Raw genomic sequence first — 11,623 nt, forward strand, 5'->3', positions numbered from 1 at the left:
GCATGATCAGGGGACAGCAGGGCAGGCCCTATGAGGAGAGGCTGTGGGACCTAAACCTGTTCAGCCTCCAAAACAGAAGGCTGAGGGGGGATCTTGTGGCCTGTTATAAACTAGTCAGGGGGGATCAGAAGGCATTGGGGGAGTCACTGTTCCCCCGAGCACTGCCAGGAGTGACCAGGAATAATGGTCACAAGCTGGCAGAGGGTAGGTTTAGGCTAGATATCAGGAGGCGCTACTTCACGATCAGGGCGGCTAAGGTCTGGAACCAACTTCCAAGAGAAGTAGTGCAGGCTCCTACCCTGGGGCTTTTTAAGAGGAGGTTAGATGAACACCTTGCTGGGGTCGTTTGACCCCACTACTATTTCCTGCCATGGCAGGGGGTCAGACTAGATGATCTACTCAGGTCCCTTCCGACCCTAGAAACTATGAAAGTATAACTATGAAACTATATAGAGTGGTGGGAAAGAAAGCAAACCTTTCACAAACTGAAAAAAATTCAAAGGGAATACCATTCGTTTTCTTCCCTTGGAGTTCCCATCTATAACTTTTTTTTGGGGAGAGAATAATCTGACTTGTATACAGGAAGAGAAATGAAATTCAACAGGGAAAAAAAATCAAAGTCTATGGAAAGAAAACACAACAGATATTCAGTAGGAAGGAGACCAGTGAGAGAGTACTATAACTCTGCAAGTCTCTAGTATGATGACACCTGGAGTACTACATTCGATTCTGTCATTCTGCCATGAATATGGGAGAATTAAGAGATAATTAAAATTATTACACGGTGGGAGGGATTGACTTGTATGAAAGAACTGTTTTCTTTGACTTAGCCAAAGCAAGTAAAGGAACACAATAATTGTTCTTACATTTTTGAATTCATCAAACAGGATTAAGAGTTGCTAAGGATGATGATGGAATATAACAGGGACTAACAAAGTGACATCAAGGCTAAGAAAATACAGGCTCTATATAATGAAGGCAAATTTTATAATGGAGGATTTTTTTCCCCAACAACAGAAAAACATGGGAGAAATTATATTAGACAAGGACTGGAAAATCCAGTATGTCTCAATACAAATTATACTCAACTAAAAATAAGTGGTTTAGAACTGGGTGGGGTATTTAATTAAATAAGAATTTCCCTCTAGCATACCTTTAAATGAATCTGGGAGTTCATTTGCATTGGGGTATGGAATAGAGACAAAAATAAGTATTTATGGTCAGTGAGAAGCCTTCTTGACTGCCCAGAGATTGGCCATAAACACATCATGGAAGGCTAATTAGGTGATATTGAAAACAACAATTCTGGAAGATAAGACAATATTTCTAAATACATGAAAACATCTTCCTCACACTTTACAAAGCTGAACACCACAAAAAAGAGTTAATGCTCTGAGGAGGAGGGCCTGTTTTCCAAACCTGTATCGTTTAGTACACGAATCCCATGTTTTGTTAAAAATCAGGGGATGTGGAGTGGTAAGAAGAGATGCAGGTAGCTTTGCTTGGAAAAGGTTCCTTGCAAATAAACTATGACACTGATATGACACAAGTGAAGCCAGCTGAAATGCCAGATTCATTATGGACTTTCTCAGTACTTTCCTTATATTGACATTTGTTGAATTTTACCATTTACATATTTGTTAAAGTTAAAACATTTTTGAGTAATAGTAAACACATTAAGATATGGTAGCATACCCTATGTTCTTCTATAATTATTGAAATTATTGTTCTCCTGGCAGTCCAAAACAGGACCTTAAAAAATGACAATGTTTTGCAGTGTGTCAGAAAGCCAGGCATGTAAAAAGTCAAGACATAAACCAGTAAAGGAGATTCACATTCTCCTGACTATGGCAATTGGCTTAAATGGGAATAATATAGTTATGTTTCCTTCACTGGCACTGTAGTTCTTTCTTTAGTTTTCTATAAGTCTGTTGTGAAAGAGAGAATTTAAAGGTCACAGATCACTGCCAGCAGGGAAAGAAACTTTCTGAAAAAAATGTCAAAGGGTTGTTTGATTCTCCTTTTCATTTTGCAGACATGCACAAATCACTTCAATGAGACTTGGCATGACAAGATATACACGTGTTGACTTTGTGAGGAAAAGAGAGAGACTTTGCAACTTTCCTTGAAGGACAAGCAAGATGCGTTCAGGAGAGACCTATACATTTTGGAGGCTGATGCTCTTGGTCTATAATCAGCTGCAGATTGCCATATAGTGTAATACTATATCTGCCTCTCCCTCCTTGTTTTTTCCCCTCACCCCCTTATACACTCAACATATAGAGCAGGGAGAAAATGTATGGTTTTTCTTCAGTTTTTGGTAAAATAAAAAAGAGATCACAGACACTACAGCACAAAACTGATTTGTAATAAAAGGATACACACATTAACCAAGGCATTCTGAAAACATACTAATGTGTGTAGAGGCATGTCTAAGCTACAACTGTGATTACAACATGTGTAGGCATATCTGAGTTAATCTAGCTAATTGAGGCATCAAGATCAGTGAAACTGCAGCATCACAAGCTTCAAAATGGCCTGCCCAGGACCCCAGATACTTACTTGGGCAACTGACCTCTACTGAGGTCCACGTTGCCCCCAGGACTCAAGATAGCTAGATTAAACTCCTGTAATCAACCTCTGATTGCAGCATAGACGTGCTCTCTATGTGATCCTGAGACAGATGATAATTGTACCAGCTGGGTTACTTATCCAAAGGCAATCACAATGAGTATACAAGGCCTTGATTATTGTAAGAGGGTTTAGGTCCCAAATAGTTTTAGGTGAGAGCTGCTCTTTTACTTATTTACTCCCAAGACTTCAAAGGGGTAACGTTTTTGTCAGATGAATGGATGCAGCTTTCTCACTGCTTTAGCTCCTTGTTCAGCAAATAGATTTTAAGGGAAACACATACTTAAAGTTAAGTATGTACTTAGTTTGCTTTGCTGACTCAGGTTCTTAAGCACTGCTAAGGCCATCAACAGCTGCTGGGAAAAAAAACACATGATTAGAGTCCTGCAAACACTACCAGTTTTAATTTACATGACTTTTGAGCAACAGTTTTTTTCCCCTATTTTGAGCCAAAGTTCCACTGACATTCAAGACCCAAATACATGGACCATAATTGTATGCAAATATTAATTATCTTGGACTAGAAAGCTATGATATCTGATGGGTGAATTATCATGCTTTACTCACAGGAGTGCTTTCCTTGTTTCAAATCTTTTGCTGCATTAGCAAGCCCAAGTAGAGTGAATCTGTGGTGAAAAGTTATGGAGGAAGAGTCCAAAAGCATCTTTGAATCAGACTATTCAATATATGTAAGATAGAAGTAACTACTTTTTAGTAATTGGAGTTGTAACATTGTAAAATAAGAGTTGGTAGAACAAGAGTTGGGACCAGCCTGTTCGCAGGCAGAAAATTTGCATATGGATTTTCCCGCATATCAATTTGTCTATGCATGGTCCAATCATGACAACTTCAGAAGATTCCTTTTAATTCACTCTGACATCAAATAAGTGCCATACATAATTACTGAAGCAGGTTATTTCAATATCAGTTCACCAGCAGCCTTTAACTGGAATGCTAATTATTACTTAAATAGGTAACAATGCCATTGTCACAGATTTTAGAACTAATTTTAATTTGAACTTGACATTAATATAAATGTGACAATCCCATTTTGCCATTATGTATTGCCATCATGTTTTCTTTTTCTCATGGGATCTGACAGCATATGAGTTATAATGACAATGTTAATAAAAGTCCATTCATAACAATAAGGATTTATAATATTAACATACATAACATCATCTGCATTGAATTTGTCAACATTAATAACCAAGATTTTTCCTTACATGGTGTATATTTTCATGTGTCTATAAATGTCTCCATTAATATACATTTATGATTACTATTATGCTTATGCACTGTCTCTTTTATTATGCAAATGAGGATTCTAGCACATGCTCAAAGACAGTGACTCTCCATACATCACTTTTATCTTTTAATAAGTCTTATAAAAAGTAAGTAGGTTAAAAACTCAGCCCTATTAATTAAAGTTGGTCTGCAAACCGATTGTAGTATAGGATGTCCATGGATTCATTAATTATCAGTCCTCTGATTTATCTATATAATATCTCACATAAAATCCACACCAAAAGTATATTAAAGATTCTGACAGAAAATAATGAAAAAAAATTACAATTTAGGATGAGACTATTTCTATCACGTCATATATCCAGGTACAACTGGGAACATTAAGATAGTCACAAAGGCAATTCCACATGATGCATTAGGAGAAGGCATACGGTACATTTCACTCTTAATTGAGATTTTTTCCCTTTGCTTTTAGTGTTTTATGTTGGTAGCTTTACTAGGTTTTTTTTTAATCTGCCTTTTTTTTTATTGTAGTTGCTAAAAAAACAGCAAAGGAAGAAAAAACAGTATCACAGGCATCTGTGAAGCACCAGAGCAATAAGGGTATTGAATTGTGATGAGATCTAAACCAACAACAACAACAGCCACTAGGGAAATCTTTATATGCTGTAGATCTTCTGTTGAACTGGACCATCAAAAACATCACTAACATTACATCATTACATGGGAGTGAAGTTGTTGGGGGGTTTTTTCCCAGGGTTTTTTTTTTTTTTTGGTCTCTTTTGCTCAACCTAAAAACAAAAGTACACCCAGAGAATTTAGGAAATTTAACTACTCAACCTAAAAAAAAAATGAATGACATCTTTTTTCATTAGAAGCCTTTCAGGTAACTATTATTTCCCATATTTTATAGATGAAACAGAGGTATGATGACTTTGATTCATCAAGGCACTAAAGTACATGCCTAATTTTGCCTGTGAAAATTAAAGCCCCACTGCCTTCATTGTGGTTATCATGGCCTTAAGCTAAATAACTTGCCGAAGTCCATACAAGTTCATAAGGAATCCAGGATTGCAATTCAGAAACTTCTGAAGCTCAATATGTGGCTCATTTCTATAGCTCAGGACCAGACTGCCTCTCATTATATATCTCTTTCTATATCTTGTCATGTATGAATTAAATATGCATTAATTAAAACATTTTTGTCAAAAGGTTAACTGTGATTTATGCTGTCTGATTATGAAATCAGTGAAATGAGAGACTGAATTTCTCTTCATATCAGAAGACAGATCTCTTTTTAACGCAAAAATATGCAATTTTACCCTGAGATATGGGAATCACAAAATATTTGTGGTACTAAGGTTAACTCAGGCTAAATGATTAGCAGTATATCTGTTTTAACTCCAGTATAAGAACCACAGGAATACAACAGAATTGCAACTCAAGTAGCCTGAACAGACTACAGGCTGCAGTTATGGTGGAATGGTTATTTTTAAAAGGCAAAAAAATAAGTTCTAGTCAACATTTTTCAAGCTTTTGAAGAAAATAGCACAGATTTTGGAACAGAACTTTTCTTTGTTGCTGTTTTGGTCATTTCTTAAAACCAATTTGCTAATTTATGAATGAAAATTTCACCTAACCCCAGGTCATATATCCTCAGGTGGATTTAAAGTTTCTGCCTGAGAATCATGGATCTTTGTCCAAGTCTTTTCATTACAAGACCAGCAACATTATGGGATTGGGACTGTAGTCATTGCCAGATTCTCATCATTACAGGAATGTTTTTTGCACAGGAGTTTGGAATATGATTTGCTCTGGGCCCAAATCTCGAATCTAACTATGAAACTCTCAAAAGTCAATGAGAATTCTGCCTTTATAGAGGACTTTTCTTGCTTCCACTGTTGCTAGCACCTTATGTAAGAGAAAAGAAAGAGAGAGAAAAAGTGAGAAGAGACAGGGAAGGAAAAGCTATTGAGACAGCAGTGATGATGGAAAGACATTTTTGATGAAGCTACAATATGAAGGAGAGAGATTTTCATCTCCGTTTCTTTGAGCTGTAATTTTTGCCACCAGTATTGTTAGCTGTGTTCCTTTCATTAGCACAGTGGACCAGCTTCAGGATGCTAGATATTGGATTTACCACTGAAGAGGGAGCAAGGGTTAACAATTAAGAATAAAAATCCATTCTTATTCTGTAGGAGCCATATCTCAGGTGAACCTGTCCGGAAATGTATTGATTTGCGGTGTTCAGTTTTAAATATTAAACCACAAAAAAGAAAGTGTTGAAATAATGTTAAGATTTAAACTTTAATTCCACCATAAAGGATGAAAATCTAGACAGTGATTCTGTTCTTCTGTTGCTTATACAAATAGGACACATGATAATATACCAGTGAATGGAACAGCACACAGGATTTGAGACACACCCTCAATATCCTTGCTTTAATAGGCATATGGTCCCTTATTTTCATTATATTTTGTCCCTGAATTTTCATTCTGCATTCTTAAGGGGAAAAATCCTCTATCCTACAGCAAGAATGCTAGTGTTTTACCTAATTGACTACATTGGTTACAATCTACATGCTTTTTTTTAAAGGCTTCTTGATAGCCTTGTCCAGCTAATGGGAATCCATTATCATCATCCTTATTTACTAATGAAGTGTAAATATGGGATTAAGAAATTTTCAATATTGTATTTTAGTTGTAACATTGTCCATAGCTACAACTTAACACTTACCATAGTGTATAGGGCATATTCTAAGCATATCAGAAAAGATATTGGAAATATATAGAGATTTCTACATTACTAAAATATATAGAAAAACAAGTGCTAATCATGTGAACTGATTTTTTATCCATGCTTTTAAATACAGTTATAAGGCTCTGGATCTTTCTGTTGCCTTTCTGGTCTGATCTAAAGCCCACTAACGTCATTGGGAGTCTTTCCTTTGATTTCAATGGACTATGGATCAAGGATCTGAGGAACTCCCAGTCGTACACAAACAATAAATTAATTAAGTTTCACAGCACCCCTATGAGGAAAGTCAATACTACTCCAGTGTTTTAGTGATTGTTAAATTGAGGTGGACTGAAATTAAGAAAGGTACAGATGGTCTCACGGTGAGTTAATAGAACTCAGCAGCTCCTGCTGCAAGTAGTAGCTCACTCCACTTCAGATTAGTCCAGTTGTAGGCCAGATTTCATTTCTGAAATAGAAATTCTGGAACTCAGAAATTTTAACTATGGAAGCTTAAAACATTTTCCTGCATGGAAAAGTCTATTGGTGAAATCCTGGTCCTATTGAAGTTACTGGAAGTTCAAAAAGGCCAAAATGTCACCCCAGCAGCATGATACATTTAAGCACATAGCAGTCCATGGAAACTCTTGGATGGATTACTTAATAGGAGTGAGTTCATTGGTCAAAACCAATAAAATGTTCTTTTAAAAAATCACAAACAGTCCCTCCCTTTCATAGAGATAATATATGTTGTGTTCTTTGCCTGAGTTAAATTTGTGGTTAACTCTTATGAAGATGGTTATCAGGGTCAGAGTGAATGGCTAGACAATGGCAGTATTCTCTCCAAAGAGAGAACACTAGATTTTTCTGTTAAAATACAAGCAGTGGAAAAGTTATTGCTAACCCTTGTGGTGCCATTTTTTTGCCATTGCAATTTACAGTTTTTGAGGTGTGGCTCTCACCTTTTTTAGGAAGAACTGCTCCACTTTCATTCATCACATGATGTCTGCATAAAGAGACAAGATGCTGGCCACATCTACGTGACACGCTGACTGCACAGTAGCTCAAGACTACTGCACAGTAGTGTTGCATGGCAGAAACTGTGATGTGATGCTACTGCTCAGTAGTGTGGTATGACTGCTGCGCAGTCAGAGCCACAAAAGAGCTATCCATTGGCACTACTGTGCAGTAAATCAGGTTAATGCGCAGTCATTTAGTGCTTGTATAATGACTGCATAGTCAGCATCTCTTTTGTGGCCACTGACTCTGAAAGGATTAGAAGGGGCTGTTAAAGGGCTGTGCACACTGTGTATCCCCTGTCTGGGGAAGCTGATGTTTGTGGCTGTATTAGCATAGTGATCTGTGGTCAGCCAGGGCACCGGCTCCAGGTACCTCCTTAGAGGGATCCAAGAATAGTACCCACTGCCTCTGCCTTTCCAGACTGCAGACCCTGCTTGTTACACCTCTGTCTGGACCCATATAGAAATGAAACCATTGGCTAGTGCCCTGTGCTATTTTTGCTGCAGCTGTTCCCTTTTACAGTTTTTTGCCCACCTGCAGAGGAACAAGTTATTTGGCTTGATTTAGAACTTTCCTGTCTTTGGTGGGGAAATCACAAAAGCATTTGACCTTTTTGTCTGTCCACAGTTTCATCAGTTCACATTGAGATAAATCTTGTGAGATATATATATAAAGGTGAAAATAATCTGCACAAACTGACATAATCATCAAGTAAGCCCTGGTTTGGATTTACCAGTATTAAGTGATCCAGGCCCCATGATCCACAATACAAACTTTGATGGATACTTCTAAATAGTACCACAAATTTTGCTGCTACTATAATTTACAACAGGATTAAATTAAAATGCCACATTTACCAGGGCTGCTGTGAACTTCAGGACATAGGTTTTAATGAATCTTGACTTTTGCAGTTGCTTTAAATTATAGACAAAAGTAATATTACAGCATGGATTTAAACACAGAAAATAAGGGGAGTTAAGAGTAGAAAATAAGGGGAGTTAAGAGTAATGAGTAAATACCTAAGATGACATTCCATCTCGTCATTCTCAATTTAGACCAGTGGAGCACAACCTAATTTTAAAAGGAAGGAGTAGCAGCAGAGTCATATTGGGGTTTGTGGGGGAGACAGAAGCTCCCCTCCCAGTATGTCCCAGGAACCTGCCTGATGAGACCCAATACTTACTGCAGGGACCAGGATGAGCAGCAGCTGGGAAAAGACTCCAATGCAGACTTGGCGGCTCTGCAGGTGCCTGAGCCTGCGGATCGGTGAACCTTGGGGCCAGAGCCTGAGAGCAGAGTGGGCTGCTCAAAAGGCAGCTGGGGAGACACCTAGCTGCTGGGAGGGAGACAAGGAGGCTGCCAGCATGAGGCAGACAGCGGAGCCAAGCGGGGAACAGCAGAATGCTGGTGGGGAGGACCAGGAGGCGGAGCCAAGCGGAGGGAAGCAGAGCCCCAGCAGGGAGGAGCAGGATGCCGGAGAGGAGCCACAGGTGGTGGAGCCAGGTAGGATCAGTGGAGTGGGGCACAGGGCAAGAAGCCCCAGCATCTGGCAGGGAAGCCCAGCAGGGAAAACTCTGGGTCTGGGTTTGAGGAGCCGGAATTGACCAGAGGGGCATGGCAGGAAGAGGAAGGTCATCTCCACAGTTCCGAGTGAAGACCACACTCTGTGGGAGCGGCCAGGTATTCCAGTGGGGAAGGGCGGTGAGTGACACCAAGACCCAGCAGGCAGCTGGGTGAAAAAAGAGGAGCAGGCAGCAACTGGCCAAGAGTCCGGCAGGGAAAGGGCGACTCCCACCAGGGAACAGGAGTAATTAACTCCTAACCTGTGGGTCCCTGGGAAGAGTAAGCAGAGGGGCCAATGACGAGTCTCTCTTCCATCCCAGGGGGGCAGAAGGGCCCTGGGAGCCTGAGTCCCCTGTATTTGTCGTTAGATACTGAATGCCTTCGCCGAGAGTGAAGGACCTTTTGAGTTATCGTCATCCCAAGCTGGGGTGTGTTTACTTTGTTCGTGGGTTGGCCTGATGATTAAGGATCAATCCAGGAGTGATTGGTGGCTGGACAAACCCAACCCCACTTGGGGAAGGCCTCGCAGGTGAGAAGAGATCATCCTGGGGAAAGGTACAGTTGGACTGAGCTCTCCCAGGCCATGGATGTGGTAAGGGTAGGGTAAAGGGGAGGTTTGAAGCCCCACAAAGAAAGACCCAGGGCTATGACCTCTCTGGGACCACCTACAGGGAACTGCTTCCCCCATCTATCAACATCAAAGTCATGGCAGGCGAGTAGGGGAAGTGCTTGGAACCCTCTAGGTGGCCCTAGGGTGCGGTCTCACCCTGACATACTTGTAATCCAGTTCCCTCTTATGAATGATTTAGAATCTGATCACTGAGATTTATATATATTTAGACTTAAATATAATTTATAAAGTCATCTCTCACCTGCTTCAAGACCAGCAACAGACCTAACATATCTTGTAGACTCTTTCAAGTTTTGGCTGAAAATAAGTAGGAAGCACACACTCTAGAGCTCTCTTGTGCAGTGTACTCCCTTGTGTCATATTTTTTTTACCGGTGTGAAGGAACAAACTTCTATTCCTCCACTTCCATGGCAACAGGAGTGAGGCGACCAGGATAAGACTCGTAGCCCTTCTCCCCACAGCCACAACAACAGAAACTGGATTCAAGGATTTACAGAACATCTGAACAGCCCTGCCATTTGAACAAAGAGAGAATCTTCTGCATATCCTTGCAGAATCATCAGAGGACACAAAAAGGGATCAGATCGACTGTGCAATCATTTTGGGGTCTGTTTCCAGCTGCTTTCCAACATGTCTGCTTTTTTTCTCTTTCCATTATTTCTTTTTTTTGGTGCTATCTATATCTGCATAGTCCTTATCACCATAATATCTGAGTAGCTGTCAGTCATCAAAAGATTTATCCACACATCGTGGCTTGGAGATAGATGAATGTTCTTATCTCCAGTGTATAGATGAACGACTGAAGCATAGGACACATTTACACTACTTCTGTGGGAAGCCCAGGAGTGTCATGGATACACATTCCAACCTGCTCTCTCTCAGCACATGCACTCAAGCCCAGAAATTAGGCAGGGTATGCATTGTAGTATGACCTTCAGCACATACCCAGAGTTATTTTCAGGCTCTTTGTCTCAAGTATGCTTCTTGGCACATGCTCTGAACTGCTATGCTTACTTTAAGGGCTTTGGTATGAGGGGACTGGGAATTAGGGCTGTGCAAAACAGCACTGTTTTGTTTTGACTTCCATTTCACCATTTCAATTTGTGTTTAGTTTTGATGTTTCATTTTGTTTCAAAGCACTGTTCCATTTTGTTTCGTGGAAACTTTTTCATTGTGTTTCAATGTTTCGCCCATAGGCTATAATAGGGAATCATGAAAATGCCTACAACTTTATAATTTATTGCCTGATTTGAATGATAACAGCTGGGATGGTAAACCCTGCTGAGGCCACAAAGCCTGTCAGGTTTCAAGGAGATGGGTTCAGGGGTTTTTGGGAAACTGCACCTCAAGCTGCTGAAGCAAAACTTGTGACGTGTGACTTTGTGTGTGTGTTAAGACACACCCTCATTGATGCTGGGGCCTCTACATAACACAGTAGTGTGCCCCAATGAGGTCTCCTCCTCCTCTTCAGCCTCAATCTGGTCCACCACTTTACATTAAAAAAGCTAAGTAAGCAGCACAGTAGTACTAGCATCTCAGGCAGCCAAATTGTCACAGAGCCTTTCTTTCCTTTCCTGCAGGAGCTTCTTCTCCAGCAGCTGCCAGAGAACTTAGATGTGCCCAGAGCCCTGCCTCTTTCTGGTCAGCTGACTGGGAACAGGTGCTAGGGGTGTAGGTTGTAGCCGTGTTCGTCTAGGGACATGACACTGGCAGGCAAGGTTCTTTGGGTCAATCTGGTATCTTTTAGTAGACCAACTGAATAGTTAGAGAAATATATCTTAGCAAACCCCTTT

At 40.1% G+C, this 11,623-nt stretch overlaps 1 long non-coding RNA gene across 1 annotated transcript in view; it reads right to left on the reverse strand.

Annotated features, from left to right (window-relative positions):
- Nucleotides 1-4,037: 4,037 nt before the first annotated feature.
- Nucleotides 4,038-11,623, reverse strand: part of LOC109299645 — a 14,275-nt gene continuing 6,689 nt past the window's right edge. Inside the window, exons 2-3 of the long non-coding RNA XR_002097944.1 lie at nucleotides 6,453-6,455; nucleotides 4,038-4,048 (exon numbers count right to left, since the gene is read on the reverse strand). This is a non-coding gene — a long non-coding RNA (uncharacterized LOC109299645). The remainder of the gene's footprint in view (nucleotides 4,049-6,452; nucleotides 6,456-11,623) is intronic.

This window comes from Gavialis gangeticus, unplaced genomic scaffold, assembly GCF_001723915.1.
Source record: "Gavialis gangeticus isolate Ggan-Ray unplaced genomic scaffold, GavGan_comp1, whole genome shotgun sequence".
In the NCBI taxonomy this organism is placed as follows: Eukaryota; Metazoa; Chordata; order Crocodylia; family Gavialidae; genus Gavialis; species Gavialis gangeticus.